At 45.7% G+C, this 21,226-nt stretch overlaps 1 protein-coding gene and 3 non-coding genes across 5 annotated transcripts in view; all 4 read left to right on the top strand.

Moving 5' to 3' along the window:
- LOC122545194 (uncharacterized) overlaps nt 1-21,226 on the top strand; it is a 785,061-nt gene that overhangs the window by 166,535 nt on the left and 597,300 nt on the right. The gene's annotated exons all lie outside the window — the stretch shown is intronic.
- trnan-guu (transfer RNA asparagine (anticodon GUU)) lies at nt 4,014-4,087 on the top strand. The gene has a single exon. It is a non-coding gene; the product is annotated as a tRNA-Asn (tRNA).
- trnan-guu (transfer RNA asparagine (anticodon GUU)) lies at nt 7,395-7,468 on the top strand. The gene has a single exon. It is a non-coding gene; the product is annotated as a tRNA-Asn (tRNA).
- trnae-cuc (transfer RNA glutamic acid (anticodon CUC)) lies at nt 10,690-10,761 on the top strand. Its single transcript has one exon. It is a non-coding gene; the product is annotated as a tRNA-Glu (tRNA).

Genomic DNA, 21,226 nt, shown 5'->3' with positions numbered 1-21,226 from the left:
TTTAATGTAAACCATAGCCCCATACAGTAGGTACCATTTAAATAAGTTAATAGATACAAGCCTTGAGCAAATCCAGCCTCCAGCCGGGCCCCCCGCTTCTTGGAGCTCGGAGAGGGGTTCCCACTCATTCATTCAACAGGAGGCGGCTCAATTTATTGTAATGGGCACGGAGGGTACAGTGGTCGTGTCTCATGTTGAGGAGGAAGCTGTTTCCTCTCATTCAACTCAAGAGGACCTATTTACTGGAGGTTTTGTTTTGTGGTGCAGCTGTAGTCACCCATAGAGCCCTGAGGCTCAGGTTCAAATCCCACTGGTCCAGTGTGTGTAATAACATTACTTCCCAAGTCACGTGCCAATTGGCACAGGGAGAAGAAAATTAGGGAAGTAAACACGTCAACCTGTTCAATGCTATCTCCAATCATTTCACTTCCTGTCCCATTCGTACTCCAGGGAGCCCAGCCTCGTTTCACGAAGGTTCTTTTTGAGAAGTGTAATCGGGCATTTTTGCACAAGTCAAGTTAAGAAAGCCGGGATCTCTCGCCAGACTGCGCGGGAGACAACAACAGTAATTCTCGGCGGGGAGGCTGAATTATGAATTCACTAATAGCCTCCCCTAAGCGATGGCACAGCGGATGCCAACGCCTGTCTCTGTGGCGCATTTGTTCAGCGCGTTCGGCCGTCAACCGAAAGGTTGGTGGTTCAAGCCCAGTTGTAGTTGGTGGCAGTGTTTGCTGTTCTTCCTTGGCTTCGAAGCTGCACGCTTTTAATGGGGTCAGGAAAGTGTTCCCCAAACGGAAATCCTCTCCCCAAAGGGGTTTCTGAATTGAATTAATGTCTAACGTAAGGGACTGCGGATGCTGAGAAGCCGAGACAAAAAGACAAACTCGGCAGGTTTGACAGTACCTGTCGGAGAAAACAGAATTTTGAAATGTTGTCTCTGATTCTCTTTCCACAGATGTTGCCTGACCTGCTGAGTTCCTCCTGCAATTTCTAGTTTTGTTTTTAACGGAAATTTCACCTTTTGGGATGAAACATCTCGACTCGCCATGTGCAGATATTTAATCCTTTCGAATCACTGTGAAGTGATTGGATTCAAACAAACTCTGCGATGATTCACTCTTTCTCAGCTCCACAGGCAGGCAGACCTGGGAAGTGAAGTTGTCAGTGTGGTTCTGTATTCGTGGGCCGAGTGGTTCATGCGATGGACTTGAAATCCATTGCGGTTTCCCCACGCAGGTGTGAACCCTGCCGACTACAAAATGAGAAATGTCGTCGAAAAGAAGGGGAGCTTGCTCCCCGGTTTCTTCTTTAAGATTCAAATCAGTGGAGGGGGAAAAGTATTTCACTCACATTGGGACTGGTGGGAATCTGCAACCCACTGCCTGTTCGGGTGGAACAAGCAGATACCCGCAGAGATTTGTTTGAGGCTGTGAAGAAAGTGTTTGGAAATGAGATTAGAACAGGGACGGGCATGAAATCGTGATCGAAATGAAGCAGGCACCTGAGGACAAGGGTGTTTCCTTTGCCAGTGAAAGATGCTGCTTCACAAAGTTGGGCCTGTGGAAGGGAATCAGTGACGGTGATTATCTTTGGTTGTTCACCTTGTGAAGGTTCCCATTGCTGCGCATGTCCGTGTTAACGTCAGAACTCTGCAGCATGGTGGCGTTAGATACGCACAGGGCCGGGGCGCAATGGATGACGCATCTGACTCCACCGACCTGTTTGAAGTGCAGCTCACAGTTTCTTCACACACCCCAATTAATCTTTCTCATTGTCCTGAAGCCGGCATACGGTTTGAATTCCCGATCTGCGGGAATGAGAATCTTTTCACTGTCTCGCGTCAGTCAATGTCCCTGAGAACATCGGAGTCAAGTCACAGCGCTGTCAGAGGAGGGGAAGCTGAAATAGCCCCACACGCTGCTCACGGGCACACTTTCCTTTCCCCAACTCACCGCCTCAACCACTGCTGCTCCTGGGAGTGGAAAGGAACAATCACCAAACCCCAGTCTTAGCTTTGTGAATCTTCAGAAAATCCGCAAACGTTCATCCCTTCGGATTTTCTATCCTGGGCTGAGAGGGATTTGTATTGTCACTCTTTTGTAGGACATTGCAAGTGGATGTTTTGCAGAAAAGCACCACATTGCAATCTGATTAATCAGGACCTGGATGTTTTCGGTCTTTGAATGTAAGTGTTGTGCTCAACAACTTTGTTGTTCACAGTTTATAATACTTATCTTCCCAGTCCACTGTATCACTTGTTGAAAATGTTTAATTTGCGTCTTGTAATCCTTTCACTGTCTGCTAATGAGGATCGCGTTTCCGTGTTTTACCTAAATTATCTTGACCTTGCATACCTCAAGCCTCAAGCTAATTTCACGAGAAACCTTCTCCAGTTCAAAAGCCAACTGTTAATGATGGCTCTGTTTCTTGTCACGTATCCAATTTCAGATCGATGTTGTTAATGTCCCTTTTATTCCTTCAGATCCAAGTTTCGCTCTCAGGGCTAGAACAGAACTGTCACCAAATACATTTACCAATCTACGTTCATCCTACCGATTGTATTAGCATCATCAACACTTCTCATCAAAATAACTCGAGAGACTTTTATCACAATTTTCTGTGAACAGTTCTACATTAGCTTTGCTGAATGAACCCCAAATTTCTTGAAGTGGCTCCTTATTTTCGGCCCTGATTATTAATCTCTCTATGCATGGGAATGGATCCTTCCCACCCGCTCTATCACTCATCCATGTGTGTAGTTCAATTCGATCTCCCATCAGCCTCCTTTGTCCTGATCAAATCCAGGGGAACAGGATACGTTGGGGCTATGGCGCGGACAGGACAAGCCCAATACTCACCTTTCCTGTTAGAACCATTCCATGAGAAATTTTAGACCACAACTTTGGGCGTGCAGTTGTGGCCGAACACTTAAGGTGTTGGCGTAGAGATCCTTTGGGGCTCCCCCGCCCAAGGTGGTAACCTGCTGACTATGCTTTCTTCGCTGGCGATTTTAAATGACTTCCTGTTGGTTGCATTATCGCTCAAACTTCACTAAACCCGTCTCAATAAAGTCCCGCTTTCTCATGTCTGGGAATTGATTGCCATGCAGGTAACTCTGGTTCTGAACAAACAACGTACCAGCCTCATAACGCCAGCTCTGTTTACCTTTCCACAGATGCTGCTCGACCTTTAGGCTTTCTGCAGTATTCTCTGTGTTTATTAGGCACAAGTGCTGCTTTTCATTCAAGAACTTCAATCCCTGTCCTCTGGTAACTGACTCTTGTCAGTGGCAATTGGTTCTTCTGATCATTAATCTGCCCATTCCCACCGCTTCTTCTCCCATCATTACCAACAGCCCCAGGAAATCTCCAGTTAACCTTCTTTGCTCCAAAGCGAACATTCCCAACGTTGAGAATGTCTCTCCAAAATGGAAATTCCTCATCCCTGGACATGACGCAAGGGGTACAATTGGGAAGAGATTTTGGCAAAATATTGTCAGTTAGGAAATGGAAAAATGGAAAAAAGCAAAACAGAAATCCCAGTCTCCAGCTTTGTGAATCTTTAGAAACTCTTTGGGAAGCATATTTAGAGGAGAATGAAAGATGAACTGTCCAACTGAGTAGAGACAGTCCAGACACCGTCCCCTTGTTGAAGAGGCCGGGAGATTGACTCTGATGTTCACGGGACATGAACTGATCTGAGACATTGAAAGAATTGTCGTTCCTGCACATCAGGAATTCAAACCCCTTCTCGCCTCCGAGCCAATGAGAGAACTCGGGAACAGGCAAAACACTGAAAGGCTCGAAGGGCGACGGCCCCGGAGTAAGAAAGCTAGTTCCTCCTGACGTGGATGAGTCTCCAGCCTGTCCCCGGTGTCTCCACAATAAATCTCCCAGGCGTTATTATGGAAAAGTAAAACTGATAGACGCCAAATGTAATTCTAGGCGGGGTGGCTGAATTATGAATTCGCTAATAGCCTCCCCTAAGCGATGGCGCAACCCTTGTGGTCCCCTGTCTCTGTGGCGCAATTGGTCAGCGCGTTCGGCTGTTAACCGAAAGGTTGGTGGTTCGAGCCCACTCAGGGGCGGTGTGTTCGTTGTTATTCCTTGGTTTCAAAGCTGTGTGCTTTTGATGGGGTCAGGAAAATGTTCCCCAAACGGAAATCTTCTCCCCAAAGGGGTTTCTGAATTGAATTAATTTCGAACGTCAGGGACTGCGGATGCGGAGAAGCCGAGACAAAAAGAGAAACTCGGCAGGTTTGACAGTACCTGTCGGAGAAAACAGAATCCTGAAATGGTGCCTCTGATTCTCTTTCTACGGATGCTGCCTGACCTGCTGATTTCCTCCTGCAATTTCTAGTTTTGTTTTTAACTGAAAGTTCATTTCATCTTTTGGGATGAAACACCTAAATATCTGCAAACACCGTGTGCAGATATTTAACTCTTTCGAAACACTGTGAAGTGATTGGATTCAAACAAACTCTGCGATGATTCACTCTTTCTCAGCTCCAAAGGCACACAGACCTGGGAAGTGAAGTTGTCAGTGTGGTTCTGCATTCGTGGGCCGACTGGTTAATGTGATGGACTTGAAATCCATTGCGGTTTCCCCACGCAGGTGTGAACCCTGCCGAGTACAAAATGAGAAATGTCGTCGAAAAGAAAGGGAGTTTGCTCCCCGGCTTCTTCTTTCAGATTCAAATCAGTGGAGGGGGAAAAATATTTCACTCACATTGGGGCTGGTCGGGAATCTGCAACCCACTGCCTGTTCGGGTGGAACAAGCAGATACCCGCAGAGCTTCTTTTGAGGCTGTGAGCAAAGTGTTTGGAAATGAGACTAGAACAGGGACGGGCATGAAATCGTGATCGAAATGAAGCAGGCACCTGAGGACAAGGGCGTTTCCTTTGCGAGTGAAAGATACTGCTTCACAAAGTTGGGACTATGGAAGGGAAACAGTGACGGTGATTATCTTTGGTTGTTCACCTTGTGAAGGTTCCCATTGCTGCGCATGTCCGTGTTAACGTCAGAACTCTGCAGCATGGCGGCGTTAGATACGCACAGGGCCGGGGGCGCAATGGATGACGCATCTACTCCACCTACCTGTTTGAAATGCAGCTCACAGCTTCTTCACACACCCCAATTAATCTTTCTCATTGTCCTGAAGCCGGCATACGGTTTGAATTCCCGATCTGCGGGAATGGGAATCTTTTCACTGTCTTGCGTCAGTCAGTGTCCCCGAGAACATCGGAGTCAAGTCACAGCGCTGTCAGAGGAGGGGAAGCTGAAATAGCCCCACACGCTGCTCACGGGCACATTTTACTTTCCCCAACTCAACGCCTCATCCACTGCGGCTCCTGGGAGTGGAAAGAAAACAATCACCAAAACCCAGCCTTAGCTTTGTGAATCTTCAGAAAATCAGCAAACGTTCATCCCTTCGGATTTTCTATCTTGGGCTGACAGGGATGGGTTTTGTCACTCTTTTGTAGGACATTGCAAGTGGATGTTTTGCAGAAAAGCACCACAATGCAATCTGATTAATCAGGACCTGGATGTTTTCGGTCTTTGAATGTAAGTGTTGTGCTCAACAACTTTGTTGTTCACAGTTTATAATACTTATCTTCCCAGTCCACTGTATCACTTATCGAAAATGTTTAATTTGCGTCTTGTAATCCTTTCACTGTCTGCTAATGAGGATCGCGTTTCCGTGTTTTACCTAAATTATCTTGACCTTGCATACCTCAAGCCTCAAGCTCATTTCACGAGAAACCTTCTCCAGTTCAAAAGCCAACTGTTAATGATGGCTCTGTTTCTTGTCACGTATCCAATTTCAGATCGATGTTGTTAATTCCCCTTTTATTCCTTCAGATCCAGGTTTCGCTCTCAGGGCTAGAACAGAACTGTCGCCAAATACATTTACCAATCTACGTTCATCCTACCGATTGTATTAGCATCATCAACACTTCTCATCAAAATAACTCGAGAGACTTTCCTCACAATTTTCTGTGAACAGTTCTACATTAGCTTTGCTGAATGAACCCCAAATTTCTTGAAGTGGCTCCTTATTTTCGGCCCTGATTATTAATCTCTCTATGCATGGGAATGGATCCTTCCCACCCGTTCTATCACTCATCAATGTGTGTAGTTCAGTTCGATCTCCCATCAGCCTCCTCTGTCCTGATCAAATCCAGGGGAACAGAATACGTTGGGACTATGGCGCGGACAGGAAAAGCCTAATACTCACCTTTTCTGTTAGAACCATTCCATGAGAAATTTTAGACCACAACTTTGGGCGTGTAGTTGTGGCCGAACACTTAAGGTGCTGGCGTAGAGATTCTTTGGGGCTCCCCCGCTCAGGGTGGTAACCTGCTGACTATGCTTTCTTCACTGGCGATTTTAAATGACTTCCTGTTGGCTGCATTATCGCTCAAACTTCACAAAACCCGTCTCGATAAAATCACGTTTTCTCATGTCTGGGAATTGATTGCCATGCAGGAACCTCGGGTTGTGAACAAACAACGTACCAGCCTCACAACGTCAGCTCTGTTTACCTTTCCACAGATGCTGCTCGTCCTGTTGGCTTTCTGCAGTATTCTCTGTGTTTATTAGGCACAAGTGCTGCTTTTCATTCAAGAACTTCAATCCCTGTCCTCTGGTAACTGACTCTGGTCAGTGGCAATTGATTCTTCTGATCATTAATCTGCCCATTCCCACCGCTTCTTCTCCCATCATTACCAACAGCCCCAGGAAATCTCCAGATAACCTTCTTTGCTCCAAAGCAAACATTCCCAACCTTGGGAATGTCTCTCCAAAATGGAAATTCCTCATCTCTGGAAATGAATCATGGCGTACAATTGGGAAGAGGTTTTGGCAAAATATTGTCAGTTACGAAATGGAAAAATGTTCATGAAGCAAAACAGAAATCCCAGTCTCCAGCTTTGTGAATCTTTAGAAACTCTTTGGGAAGCGTATTTAGAGGAGAATGAAAGATGAACTGTCCGACTGAGTAGAGACAGTCCAGACACCGTCCCCTTGTTGAAGAGGCCGGGAGATTAACTCTGATGTTCTCGGGACATGAATTGATCTGAGACATTGAAAGAATTGTCGTTCCTGCACATCAGGAATTCAAACCCCTTCTCGCCTCCGAGCCAATGAGAGAACTCGGGAACAGGCAAAACACGGAAAGGCTCGAAGGGCGACGGCCCCGGAGTAAGAAAGCTCGTTCCTCCTGACATGGATGTGTCTCCAGCCTGTCCCCGGTGTCTCCACAATAAATCTCCCAGGCTTTATTATGGAAAAGTAAAACTGATAGACGACAACTGGAATTCGAGGCCGGGAGGCTGACTTATGAATTCACTAATAGCCTCCCCTAAGTGATAGCGCAACCCATGTCATCGCCTGTCTCTGTGGCGCAATTGGTCAGCGCGTTCGGCTGTTAACCGAAAGGTTGGTGGTTCGAGCCCACCCAGAGGCGATGACCGTCTGGTTGCCTGTCTCTTTAGCACGTCACCCTGTTCCCTGGCCAGCATCTCTGTCTCAGGCATGCAGCAGTGTTCCAGCAAAGCTCCGCTCCAGATGGAAGACCAGCGCCTCATTTTCCGTTTGGAATCCTCCAGTCTTCAAGATCGAGTTCAATATTATTTGGATCCGAACTCCCGCATGCCCTTGATCCCTACCACACCCACACGAGGCCGTGTTATCACATCGTCTGCTGTTACACACGACTTATTGTTCGCCAGGAATAGTCTCCATGAACAGTTCGTCAAACCTGACACAGATCGTTATTCTCTCCTTTGTCCCTCCAATGTTCTCCCTCTGAACTAGTGGCAAAGAGAGCAATGTGGATTGATATCCCTGAGCCAGCTCTTTGTCCCATATACAAGAACCGGGTTCTCTCCACTGGCGGATAATTAAACCACTTTGTTGTTGCGTTGACGTGAGGAGATTGTATAAATATAAACTTTTCTAAATCCCCACCTTCCGTTGATTGAACTGTGAGTTCACTCTGAATCACAACACGTGTCACAGCGCAATTTGAGGCCCACATTAGTTCTGCTGGTTCTACACAGCAAGTAAATGAGAGTCTCTATTCGTATCATTCTCTTGCCTTCGCCCTGTAAATCTCCACATTGTTACTTTACATGACCACCGAATGCCCTTTTGTGTTCTTGAATCTGCCTCCTTGTCACGGTCGGACAGGGACAAGAAAGTGTTCTTCCTAATGTCACTTTTACTTTTTTTACCAAATGCCTTGAAATCTCTGACAATTTTTTGGGAAATTGAAAGGATTCTCATTCCTGCACATGAGGTTGAATTGATTTAATTTCTAACGTAAAGGACTGCGGATGCTGAGAATCAGAGACACAAAGAGGAGCTGCTGGAGAAACTCAGCAGGTTTGGCAGTACCTGTGGGAGAAAACAGAGTTCTGAAATATTGTCTCTGATTCTCTTTCCACCGATGGTGCCTGACCTGCTGAGTTGCTCCTGCAATTTCTGTTTTTGCTTTTAACTGGAAGTTTATTTCATCTTTCGTGATGAAACAACCAGACTCGCCATATGCAGATATGTAACCCTTTCGAAACCTGTGAAGTGATTGTATTCAAACAAACCCAGCAATAACTCACTATTTCTCAGCTCCACAGGCAGAGAGACCTGGGAAATGAAGCTGTCAGTGTGGTTCTTTATTCCTGGGTCGAGTGGTTAATACGATGGATTTGAGATCGATTGCGGTTTCCCCACGCAGGTGTGAACCTTGCCGACGACAGTTGAGAAATGTCGTCAAAAAGAAAGGAAGACTGTTCCCCGGTTTCTTCTTTAAGATTCACATCAGTGGAGGGGTTGGAAATCTGCAACCCATTGCCTGTCAGGGTGGAACAAGCAGATACCCACAGAGCTACTTTTGAGGCTATGAGCCAAGTGTTTGGAAATGAGACGAGAACAGTGAGGGGCGTGAAGTCGTGATCGAAATGAAGCAGGCACCTGAGGACGAATGTGTTTTATTTGCCAGTGAAAGATACTGCTTCACCAAGTTGGGACAATGGTAGGGAAGCAGTGACGGTGATTATCTTTGGCTGTTCCTCTTGTGAATGTTCCCATTGCTGCGCATGTCTGTGTTAACGTCAGAACTCAGCAGCATGGTGGCGTCAGGTACGCACAGTGCCGGGGCGCAATGGATGACGCATCTGACTCCACCTACCTCTTTGAAATGCAGCTCACAGCTTCTTCACACACTCCAATTAATCTTTCTCATTGTCCTGAAGCCGGCATACGGTTTGAATTCCTGATTTGCGGGAATGGGAATCTTTTCACTGTCTCGCGTCAGTAAGTGTCCCTGAGAACATCAGAGTCACGTCACAGCGCTGTCAGAGGAGGGGAAGCTGAAATCGCCCCACACGCTGCTCATGGACATATTTCACTTTCTCCAACTCACCTCCCCAACCACTGCGGCTCCTGGGAGTGGAAAGGGAACAAACACCAAAACCCAGTCTCAGCTTTGTAAATCTTCAGGAAATAAGAAATCTGTTCATCCTGTTGGATCTTGCATCCTGGCCTGACAGCGTTGATTTTAAATGGCTGTCCAGTTAGTGCCGATTCGTTTTGGCTGAAAAAAATCTTCCTTATCTCATCCCAGCATTTCTTGCCACAGAGAACTGTGCGGCAGAGTTCATGTATATATTTCCTTGTATGGTATTTTGTAAATAACATTCGTTTGCTGGTTGTTTGTGTAGGGTATCCCAAGTTCATTAGCCGCTGTTTAAGTGTGTTTGTAGGTTTGTGGGCTACCATGATGCTGAGAGCGTTGAGTTGTCTGGACATCATTTCCCAGATGTCTTTTATGTAAAGTAATGTGGCTAGGGTTTCTGCACACGTTGTGTCTGCTTGTGTCAGTTTGTTGATGTGAAATCGACACACTGGGTTTATTGGGTTGGCAAAAGTGCGGATTGCAGATGCTGGAAACCAGAGTTTAGATCAGAGTGGTGCTGGAAAAGCACAGCAGGTCAGACAGCTTCCGAGGAGTAGGAAAATCGACTTTTCGGGCAAAAGCCCTTCATCAGGAATGGAAGCAGGACGCCTCCAGGGCGGAGAGATAAATTGGGGGGTGGGGGTGGAGGTGTGCTGGGCCGAAGGTAGCAACGAGTACAATAGGTGATTGGGGGTGGGGATGGAGGTGAAAGGTCAGAGAGGAGGGTGGAGCAGATAGGTGGGAAGGGAGATTGGCAGGTAGGACAGGTCATGAGGATAGCACTGTGCTGGAAGTTTGGAACTGAAGTAAGGTGTGGGGAGGGGAAATGAGGAAACTGGTGAAGTCTACATTAATGTTCTGGGTTTGAATTTATCCGAGGCGGAAGATGGGGCGTTCTTCCTCCAGGCATCGGGTGGGGAGGGAGCGGCGATGGAGGAGGCCCAGGACCTGCATGTCCTCGGCAGAGTGGGAGGGGGTGTTGAAATGTTGGGCCAGAGGGTGATGGGGTTGATTGTTGCGGGTGTCCTGGAAATATCCCCTCAAGCGCCGTGACTGGACTCTGCGAGGAGTCTCCAGCCTCCACAATGTAGAGGAGACCGCATCCAGAGCAATGGATACAAGAAATGACATTGTTGGATGCACAGGTGAAAGCTTGCTGACGACCGCGGCCCAGGTTCGATTTCCGGGCAGGAAAGTAATTTTTAGGAGAGCTGACAAGCGGACTCCGCATCTCCCTGGTGGTCTAGTGGTTAGGATTTGGCGCTCTCACCGCCGCGGCCCGGGTTCGATTCCCGGTCAGGGAAAGCATTTTCAGGGGTGCAGGCTACCCATTCTTCTTAAATGCGCTGTGTAATTATTTATAGTCGTTCCTGGGTGCTGCAGTGTGTCGTGGCTCGTTGAAATAGTGTCCTGATTCAGATTTGTTTGTTTGTGGAGGGATGATTGCTTCTGTAGTTCAGTACTTGGTTCGTGTGCGTTGTTTTCCTGTAGACGCTGTTTTGAATTTACCATTGACTGTTCGCTCTACTGTGACATCTAGAAATGGCACTTTGTTGTTGTTCTCCTCTTTTGTGAATTTTATGTCAGCGAGGATATTGTTGATGGTGTTGTAGGTTTCCTCTAATTTGTTTCATTTTTTGATGACAAAAGTGTCATCACTGTAGTGGACCCAAAGTTTGGGTGGATCGTTGGAAGGGCTGTTTGTTCGAGTCTCTGCATTATTGCTTCTGCTCGGAATCCTGATACTGGTGGTTTCATGGGTATTTCGTTGATTTGTTTGGAGGGCTTGTTACTGAATATGAAGTGGGTGGTAAGACACAGTTCTACGAGGTTGACAGTGCTATCTTTGCTGATGAAGTTGGTGCTGTGTTTGTGTCTCTGGTTCTTCGAGTAGTGTCTTCAGTTTTGTTTGGCCACGTTGATGTTAATGGATGTGAACAGGGCTGTTATGTCAAAGGACATCATTATTCCATCCTCTTCTATCTTAGTGTCTTTGGTGTTCAGGAATTCTTGGATGGAGTAAATGGAGTGGCGTGAATCTTCGACTTGGTGTTTTCAGTGGAGGCCTTTGACTAGTCTGCATATTGGTGTTCCAAATGGTGAGGCTTTGGGGCTGAGGGGGGCTCCTGGTTTGAAGAGGAGAACAACAACAAAGTCCCATTCTTAGATGTCACAGTAGAGCGAACAGTCAATGGGGAACTTCAAACTAGCGTCTACAGAAAAACAACACACACAAACCAAATTCTTAACCACAGAAACAATCATCCCAACACCCACAAACGTTGCTGCATCAGGACATTATTTCAACGAGCCACTACACACTGCAGCACAGAGAAACTACGAAGAGCAGAAGAGGAATACGTATATAGTGTATTTAAGGAGAACGGGTACCCAATAAACCCAGTCCGCCGATTTCTCATTGATGCTCCCAAGCTGACATTCAAAAATTCGGTTTGTCCCTCCATTCTTTCCTGTTTGTTTTTTGTGGGTTTTGAAAGCTTTCGCAATCCTCTGACTGAGTATTGGAGTTGGGAAGTTATGTTGTGGCTGTACAGGACATTGGTTAGACCAGTTTTGGAATATTGTGTGCAATTCTGGTCTCCTATCAGAAGGATACTGTGAAATTTGAAAGGGTTCTGAAGCACCAGTGGGTCCACAGAGGGGAAGAGGCCCTTCTGCTGCCCTGAGTGCGGGAAGGCCTTCAGTGATTCCTCTGCCTGCTGCCGCACCAGTTGGTCCACACCGGGGAAGGCTGTTCTCCGGCCCCAAGTGCGAGATGGCCTTCAGCAGTTCTTCCCACCTGCTGAGACACCAATGGGTCCACACTGAGGAGAGGCCGTTCTTCTGCCCCGAGTGCAGGAAGGGCTTTGCTCTTTCCTCCGACCTGCTGGCCCATTGGTGAGTCCACATGGGGGAGTGGTCGTTCAGTTGCCCTAAGTGCAGGAAGTCCTTCAGCAATTCCTCAGCCCTGCTGAGGCACCAGTCCGTCCACACCGGGGAGAAGCCGTTCTCCTGCCCCGAGTGTGGGAAGGGCTTTATCCGCTCCTCCACACTGCGGAAGCATCAGCTGGTCCACACGGGGGCGGGGGAGGGGGGGGGGGGTGAGGCCATTCTGCTGACCTGAGTGCGGGAAGGCCTTCAGCAATTCCTCCACCCTGCTGAAACACCTGTGTGTCCTTCAGCAGTGGGAAGCCCTTCAGCTGGCCCGAGTGTGGGAAGAGGTTCATGTTTGCTTGCAACTTGCGGAAGCACCAGCGGGGGCACTGCTGCTCATTGAGCCAGGGACTGCACATTGCCAATGAAATGATCCAAATAAACCTCAGACCGCAAGACCATCGGAGCAGAAGTTAGGCCATTGGGCACGTCGAGTCTACTCTGCCATTCGTTAGAGACAAAATTAGTGCAGATGAGATTAGCGACAGGAAACAGGCCATTTGTCCCAACAAGTCCACACAAACCCTCCGAAGAGTAACCCATCCACACCCATTTCCCTCTAACTAATGTACCTAACTCTATGGGCAATTAAGCATGGCCAATCAACATGACCTGCACATCTTTGGTTTATGTAAGAAGACAGGATCACCCAGAGAAAACCCATGCAGACACTGGGAGATTGTGCAAACTCCTCACAGACAGCTATCCAAGGCTGGAGTCAAACCTGGGTCCCGTGCGCTGTGAGGCTGCAGTGGTAACCACTGAGCCACTACATATTGCAACCCGAAGTTGCAAGCAGGAGGTTGGGAGAATACAACCTCAGAATGTGGAGTAGTCAGCGTTTTGGGTATTAACCCTTCTTCAGGACTGAAACGTTAACTTCTCCATGAGAAACGATTTATGGGAATGATGCTGGGGGTTGTAGGGTTTGAGCTCCAGGGAGAGGCTGAATAGGCTGGAGCTGTTTTACCTGGAGCATCGGAGGCAGAGGAGTGACCTAATAGAGGTTACAAAATCATGAGGGGCATGGACAGGGTAATAGACAAGGTCTTTTCTCAGGGGTGGGGGAGTCCAGAACTAGAGGGCATAGGTTTAGGGTGAGAGGCGAAATATATTAAAGGGACAACGTCTTCATGCAGGGGGTGGTACATATATGAAATGAGCTGCCAGAATATATGGGTCAGGTGCTGTCAAATGGGACTAGATTAATTTAGGATATCAGGTCAGCATGGACAAGTTGGACCGAAGGGTCTGTTTCCATGCTGTACGTGTCTTTGACTACTGGTCCTGATGTAATTTTAAAATAGGGTCCAAGTAACTTTGAATAGTTCAATCTTATTGAGCTCACTTCCTGAAAAGTTTCAAATCAATCATCTGAGCGATACTGTTTAAACATGCTAAGTTGGACAAAGTATCCCATCAAGTTCAACACAAACCCAGAGTTGAAGAAGTCAGAACACCAAGGGGACCAAAACTGATCACAATATTCCAGGTGCAACCTCATCAACGTCCTGTATAACTACAACATAACTTGCCAACATCTATACTCAATTCCCAAATTGATGAAGGCCAGTGTGCTGAAATCTTTCTTCACTGTCTTGTGTACCGATGTTGTCAGAGATATAGGACCTACTTTAAACTGATCCACAATCCAGCTACTGGGAGCCCAGAAGCAGAGTAGTGCTGCGTGAGTGTGCTGGGCACATAACCCAGAGGTCGATGGGTAAAAACCATGTGATGCTATTGCCCAATGTCTTCGTAAGCTGCTTTCATTTACAATGGTGCTCTGTTCTGTATCTTGCCTTTGCATCTGCTTCCCAAAGCTTCTTCAGTGGAGGAGTGGCAGCTGGAGCCCAGGAGTTCAACGACCCGCCGGAGCTTGAGGAAGGTCCAAGCTCCAAGAAGCGGGGGGTAAGGCTGGAGGCTGGATTTGCTCAAGGCTTGTTATTTTAACTCATTTAAATGGTACCTACTGTATGGGGCTATGGTTTACATTAAAACCGGAGGATCATATCAGAGTGTTTATATTTAGCAGCGGTAGTTGGTAAAATACACTCCCTGGAGGAGCACCTTCTATGATGCTGCATTTCTTGCTTTATGCCCTTCCCCCATTTCTTATCTCCCAGCTTGGTTTTATGTTTTTTTGGTCAAATTTAATTTCATATTATTCAGATTGGGTATTGACTGTGTGCTATTAATTTGCTTCTTCGAATATTGAAAGTCAAAATTAATGGTGTAATTTCATTTCTGATGTCAGAGTTTGACATTGAATGTGCAGATGTGAATACCAGTAAGTTGTGAAAATACATCAAGAACTTGTGGTTTTTAACAAAAAGAGCAGTTCACTGATATTCATGGCATTGTCTCATTTGGGAGTGATGATTCAAATCTGACCAACAAACCGTTTCATGCAGTCACCCAATTTAGTTAAAATTTTCTTTAATTTAATTAAAGAAAAGAGCTCTGGCAGGCTAAGATTTATGCAATCTATTTATAAGATTATGTCCATTGCTTGCAATATGGTCTCATCCACATTGGGGAAACTGGACGCCAACTCGCGGAACGTTTCAGGGAACAGCTCTGGGACACTAAAACTAAACGACCGACGCCCTGTGGCTGAACGCTTTAACTCGCCCTCCCATTCCGCCAAGGACATGCAAGTCCTGGGCCGCCTCCACTGCCAAACTCTTGCTACCCGACGCTTGTAAGAAAAACACCTCACCTTCTGACTTGGGACCCTCCAACCACATGGTATCAATGTAGATTTCATCAGTTTCCTCATTCCTCTCCCCTACCTTGTCCCAGATCCAACCTTCCAATTCGACACCAACCTCTTGACCTGTCATACCTGTCCACCTTGCTTCTCACCTATTTGCTCCACCCTCATCTCTGACCTATTACCATCAATCCCTACCTCCATCTACCTATTGCATTCCCAGCTGCCATTCATCCAGCCCCACTTCCTTCCCATTTACCTCTCAGCCCCCTTGGGCCACCCTTTATTCCTGATGAAGAGCTTATGCTCTAAACCAAGACTGTGATGAAACAACATTCTCAACAATTAGGAAATGGCTCCCAAGTCAGATTTCATTCCCTCTTCTGTTTCCCAGTTCTTTCAGAAATAAGATATGTCTTTTTCTTCCACTAGAAAGTGATCTTCCACTTTGCGCTGTCTGAAGTGTTATGCCACATTATTACTTCAGCCACCTTTTAAGAATCCTTTCAACCTGTTTTTCTAACAATTGTGGAGGTGACCAAAAGCAAACATTACACTCCTCCTGAATGTCCCATTTCTCCTCCTATGAGCCATTTTGTCATGTTGTCTGTGTTACAAGCAGCCGAGTGCACTTGGTTTCTGAATTGAAATTTGGCCATTGAAGTGATCAGAATTACTATATATCGATGGATAGCTGTGTCTGCACTAACTGTAATTATCCACCAATACGATGTCGTTTGTTCCACCAAAACTGGAAACAATGCTTTGTGATTATATTGCAGTCGGATGTAGAAAATCATCCCAGCGATCTTCACGTTATTATAGTTTACTGTGGCCATACAGCATTGCGAGGCAGTTTGATGTGACTAAAACTTGGATGGAAAGAATGTAGATTGATGAGAAGTCAAAATGGCTGTGTCTCTGGCCACAATTGATCTGTCTGGCTTGATTATATGAGTGGCGGCTCTTCAAGAGCAACTTCCACTCCATCACTTCAACCAGCAAGAGGAGATAAGTGTGAACACAACATTCCAACTGTGACATATACGCATTGCTTCGATGTTATTGATCAAAATCCTGGAACTCGCTCCTGAACCTTTATTATAAACCACATCATATTTGTGAAGTAATTTAAGAGGCAGCTCACCACCACTTTTTCAAGGACAGTTTGGGAAGACTTGCTGGCAGAGCCAATGATATGCACATGATATTGGAAACAGTCTAATCGCATGGATAGATGATTGGCTAACCAATGATACAGAAGGGATAAGGGGCATGCTCAGGATCGCAACTTATAACTAGCAACGTTCCACAGGGATCAGTGCTGGGGCACAAAATTATTTACTATATTTATATGAATTACTTGGATAAGTAAAGTGAATGTACTATTGCCAGGACTGCAGTAGAGACAGTTGATTAGAATGCAGGTGGTGAGGATGACATGAACTCTTCATCCAAGTTCAGTGAGTAATCGGGAAGGCAAAAGGGAGATTGGCCTTTCAATGGAATATAAAAGTAGGGAGGTTATAGTGAACTTCCGCCTGGAGGTTTTGATAGAAAGTGCAGTGAAGATTCAACCAGCTGACAGTGGATCTGAATCACATGTAGATCAGACCAGGTTTGGACAGCAGGAAACCAGATAAGTTTTTACAACAAACCACAACGATTTCATCATTTGACTCTTAATTCCAGATTTATATTGAATTCAGATTCCACCATCTGCCGTGGCAGGTTTTGAACCCAAATCCCGTGAACATTACCTGGGTGAATGGTCTGGTGACAATAAAGTGGCCATCGCCTCCCCTGAACACATTGGCTTATTGTGTTCAGAGGTAACAAAGGAGCAAGAGGTTTCAGCAGCTGCTAAGTTGTTGATATTACACAAGGGAACATCAGCACTCTCAGTAATGGCACAAACTGAAGTCAGTGTCCTGTATCAGAGGTAAGGGCTCGGGATCCACAAGAAATAGGAACAGCAATACGCCATTCAGCCTCTTGAGCCTGCTCCTCCATTCAGTAGGATCGTGGCTGATCTGGCATTCCCCACATCCACTTTCCTGCCCTTTCCCTGTAACTGTTCATCCCCCGACTGATCACGAATCTATCGATCCTAGTTTTAAATGTGACAAGAAGGATGTCAACAGAGTTACTGGGGTTGGGGGAGGGGCGGGGGGTGCTCAGGTCGAACTTGGGGACTAAAACAATGGCTTCACACTTCACAATATTTAACTAAGGGAATGTTTATGGTTATCCAATGCTGGAAATTGGGCAGGCATTCAGATGAAATTATTGATAAATTATGAATGACAGAGGAGTCGGGAGAGAAGTGGTGTTCAGGCACAGTTGGATATCATCAGTATAGATGCCAACACCAGCAGCTACGGTTAAATAAATAAGAACGGAAGACGCTAAAAGCAGACCCTCCCAGAGGATACAGCGATGTTGGAGAGGGTCAGTACTGTCATTAACCCTGATCAAGGCTGTCCGCAGGTCGACGAGGGAATGTTCATCCCTGTCACCGTTACAAAGGATGTCAAATATGACCTTGATAAGAACTGTTTCAGGGCTAGAAACCAGACTCGAGGGCTTTAAATATAGAATTCTGGAAAAGATGGGAATGGCTAATTCAATAATGTTACATCCAAACCAACACTTCCATTGGTGCGATAATTATAGAAGTGTTTTGGTTTTTATTTAGATGATTCTCAGCAATACTGAGTAAGAAGCAACAAAATTAACACAAGAAATATTGCAATTGCTACAATATGCCTGCTCCCAATAGGAGACCATCTGGTGTTCACTTAACTGTCTGCAAGGCGCAATATTGGAAAGGAATTATCCAGTTCATAGCTATAAGAGGGGAGACACAGACTGCTTGATACAAAGGGCGGGAGTAGGCCACTAGGCCCTACGAGCCTGCTGCAACATTCAATAAGATCATGGCTGATCTGAATACAACCTCAGCTCTACATTCCTCCACATCCCCGACAATCTGTCACCCACTTGGTTAGCAAGAACCTATCTACCTCTGCCTTAAAGATTTTGAATTCACTGCCTTTTGAGGAAGACACACAACCATGAGAAAGAAAAAAAATCATCCTCATTTTTGTCTTCTACTTTTAAAATATGACCCTCTATTTTCAGATATTAAGATAGGGATACAAGCTGCATTCAAATAATACCTGTGGTACAGTTAACTATCTCAAAGTGCTTCACGTGAACATAATGAGAATTCCTTTAAAAATCACAAGAGTGGAGCACAGACTAGGACAGGTGACCAAAGACTTGGTCAAAGGGGCAGGTTTAGGGCAATCTTTTAAACAGGTTCAATTTCCCAAACATCTGAGGATAAAGACGTAAAGAGCAAACACAAAATAGCAAAAGATGGGAAACAACAGTGTGGACATAATGTCACAGGATGAGTAATCCAGGGAACATGAGTTCAAATCCCACCACAGCAAGAGGTGAGATGTGAATAATTCAAATCATAAATGGGGAACACAAAATTAGTCTCAGTATGGTATCGATGGCACTGACGTCAATTGTCATAAAAGCCCATGTTCACCAATGTCCTTTCAGGAGGGAAACTGCCATGCTTACCTGGTCTGGCTTACATGTGACTCCAGACACACAGCAATGTGGTTGACTCTTAAATTGCCCTCTGAATTGGCATAAGCAAGACACCTTGCACTTAGGGATGGATAACAAACATCAACCTTGTGAAAGTGTCAGAACAGAAAGTGCTGGAGAAACTCAGCCAGTCTGGCAACACCGGTGGAGAGAGAGAGAAAGAAACAGAGTCAATATCCTGGCATGCGCCCAGAACAGTTGTGAAGAAGGGTCACAGCACTTGAAATGCTAACTCTGCTTCTCTCTCCACTTGTGCTTCCAGTCCTATTGAGTTTCTCCAGCAATTGGTGCATTTTTGTGTTTCAGATCTCCAGCATTGCAGTTCTTCATTACACTGACTTAGGGAAGCTCAAATCCTATAAAAGAATAAAACAGAAGGGATGGAATTACTCAGCAAGTCTGGCAGCAGCTATGGAGATAAAAACAGTTAGTTCTTCGGGTCATTGAATGATCTTACATCGGGGACAAACTTTTGGCAAGCTGCAAGAGTAAAAGGCACTGGTGTAACTTCAACATCTGGGAGAACTCTCTCAGCCATGGAGGTCAGACTGACTCAGCATTCTGGTCCTGCTCATTACCTGTTAACTTCTCCATTTGTTGTTCTTGTTATATTTCTACATGGTTGACACATTCCTATGTTTTAAAATGATATTCCAAACTGAGAGGAATTTTCCATGTAAGTAATCATACATTAGAGGGTTTGAAACGTGAATGTAACTTTTAAACAAAAAGTATTTATTCATGCATGGTGTGTGGGCATCGCTGGCAATGCTTGCATTTATACCATCCTTAACCACCCTGTGGTTGGTTGGAAAAGTGAATGAAGGTGTCTGAGATTGTCTTGATTAGCACAGCAATCTCAAAGATGGGTGTGCTCAGGTAGAAGTACCCTCCACTCCCACAGCAAGTCTGCATTCACTTCAATTACAGATGCCATCTCACATTCCCAGGACAAGGACAGCATGGGATTACAATCAGAATAAAGCTTCCTCTACTCTTAAATTGAAAGTGAAGCTACCTCAACACTGTCCCCAACAAACACTGTCAAGACAGAGAGAGCATTGGGTTAGATACAGAGTAAAACTCCCTCTATACTTCCCCATTCATTCAGTCCCTGGACAATGACAGCAAAGGGTTAAATGAACAGTACAGCTTCTTCCATTATGACTGACACTTTGTACGTTCTACACCAATCCTCAAGGATAATTCAGAACTGAGCCTATTATCTGGTACTGAATTCACACACCCAAAGGGAATGACAGCAACAGAAAATCAGGTAAAACACACACAATGTACAACAAAACTAGACCGTTATTGGGATCTAAGATATTTAAATGAGAGGAGATATGATCCCTGCAATGATCTGAATGTGAGCTGAACAACTTTCTCACTTGAACAATATTCTCTGGGAATGCAATGTCCACCTCACTGCTGTCTATTCAGTTCCTCTGCTCTCGTTCAGGGCTGAGTTGCGGCTGACCACATGGTGGCGTGGGCGTCAAGAGGTTAGACAATTAAGGTCAACTTGGATTGAGGGCATCCTGTGTCATGCCAGTGAGGTCGAGGGTCGCTGATTTACTCAACTTATAATCGGGGACAAGGGGATGTCAGGCTGGGCTTGTATCAATTTGCGTTTAGAAGAAACAGATGATCTGATGAAGCTGTATAACATCTGGAGAGGACTGAATGTAAATGTAATGTCCACTCATTTCTAGCCAGAGACTAGCCTCTCATTTAAGATAGGAGAGTTTTGTTTTTCTCTCAAGTGTTCCCAAGTCTTTGAAATTCACTTCTTTAGAAAGCAGCATGTGGTGGTGGCACGGTGGGTAGCACTGCTGCCTCACGGCATCAGTGATCTGAGTTTGAACCCACCCTTTGTGAGGAGTTTGCACATTCTCCCCTTGTGTCTGCGTTGGTTTCCTCTGGTGCTCTGGCCTCCTACCACAGTCCAAAGGATGTGCAGGTGACTGTAGATTGACCATGGGAGATGCAGTGTTACAGAGATAGAGTAACGAACTGGTTTTGGGTGGGACGGTCAGTCAATGTTGACTCGATGGGCTGAATGGCCTACTTGCACGCAATTGACCTATATCAAGCAACAGTATACTCTTGCTTTATGGTTACCGGCATCAAATTACATTCGTGGTTTTGGTTATTTTATCGCTTACGTCATCATATTCAACCAACTGCAGCATCTCGAAACTTGCTTAATTACAATATCCAATATCAGCAGAGTACTTTTTCTTTTTGTCACGACCATTATCTTGAAATCTGACGTGTGACCTCTTCATTGCTGTCAAAGTTCCTTATTTGTCCCTACATTGTCATGGTTTTACTTTGTCGAATGACTTCCTGGCTTTTGCAGTTAAGACCCTATATTCTGCCCTCGTCAACACTTTCCCTTCCAATTCTGTACTAAAGATTTCATGAAAAACCTCAGAGTGTGGTGAGACTGTGGAACTCACTCCCATAGTGAATAGTTGGGGTGA

Source organism: Chiloscyllium plagiosum, unplaced genomic scaffold, assembly GCF_037043375.1.
Source record: "Chiloscyllium plagiosum isolate Xiang-an unplaced genomic scaffold, Cpla_swu_hap1 HiC_scaffold_27, whole genome shotgun sequence".
Lineage (NCBI taxonomy): Eukaryota > Metazoa > Chordata > Chondrichthyes > Orectolobiformes > Hemiscylliidae > Chiloscyllium > Chiloscyllium plagiosum.
The sequence above is the reverse complement of the archived record's forward strand: the minus strand, read 5'-3'. Positions and strand labels throughout refer to the sequence as shown.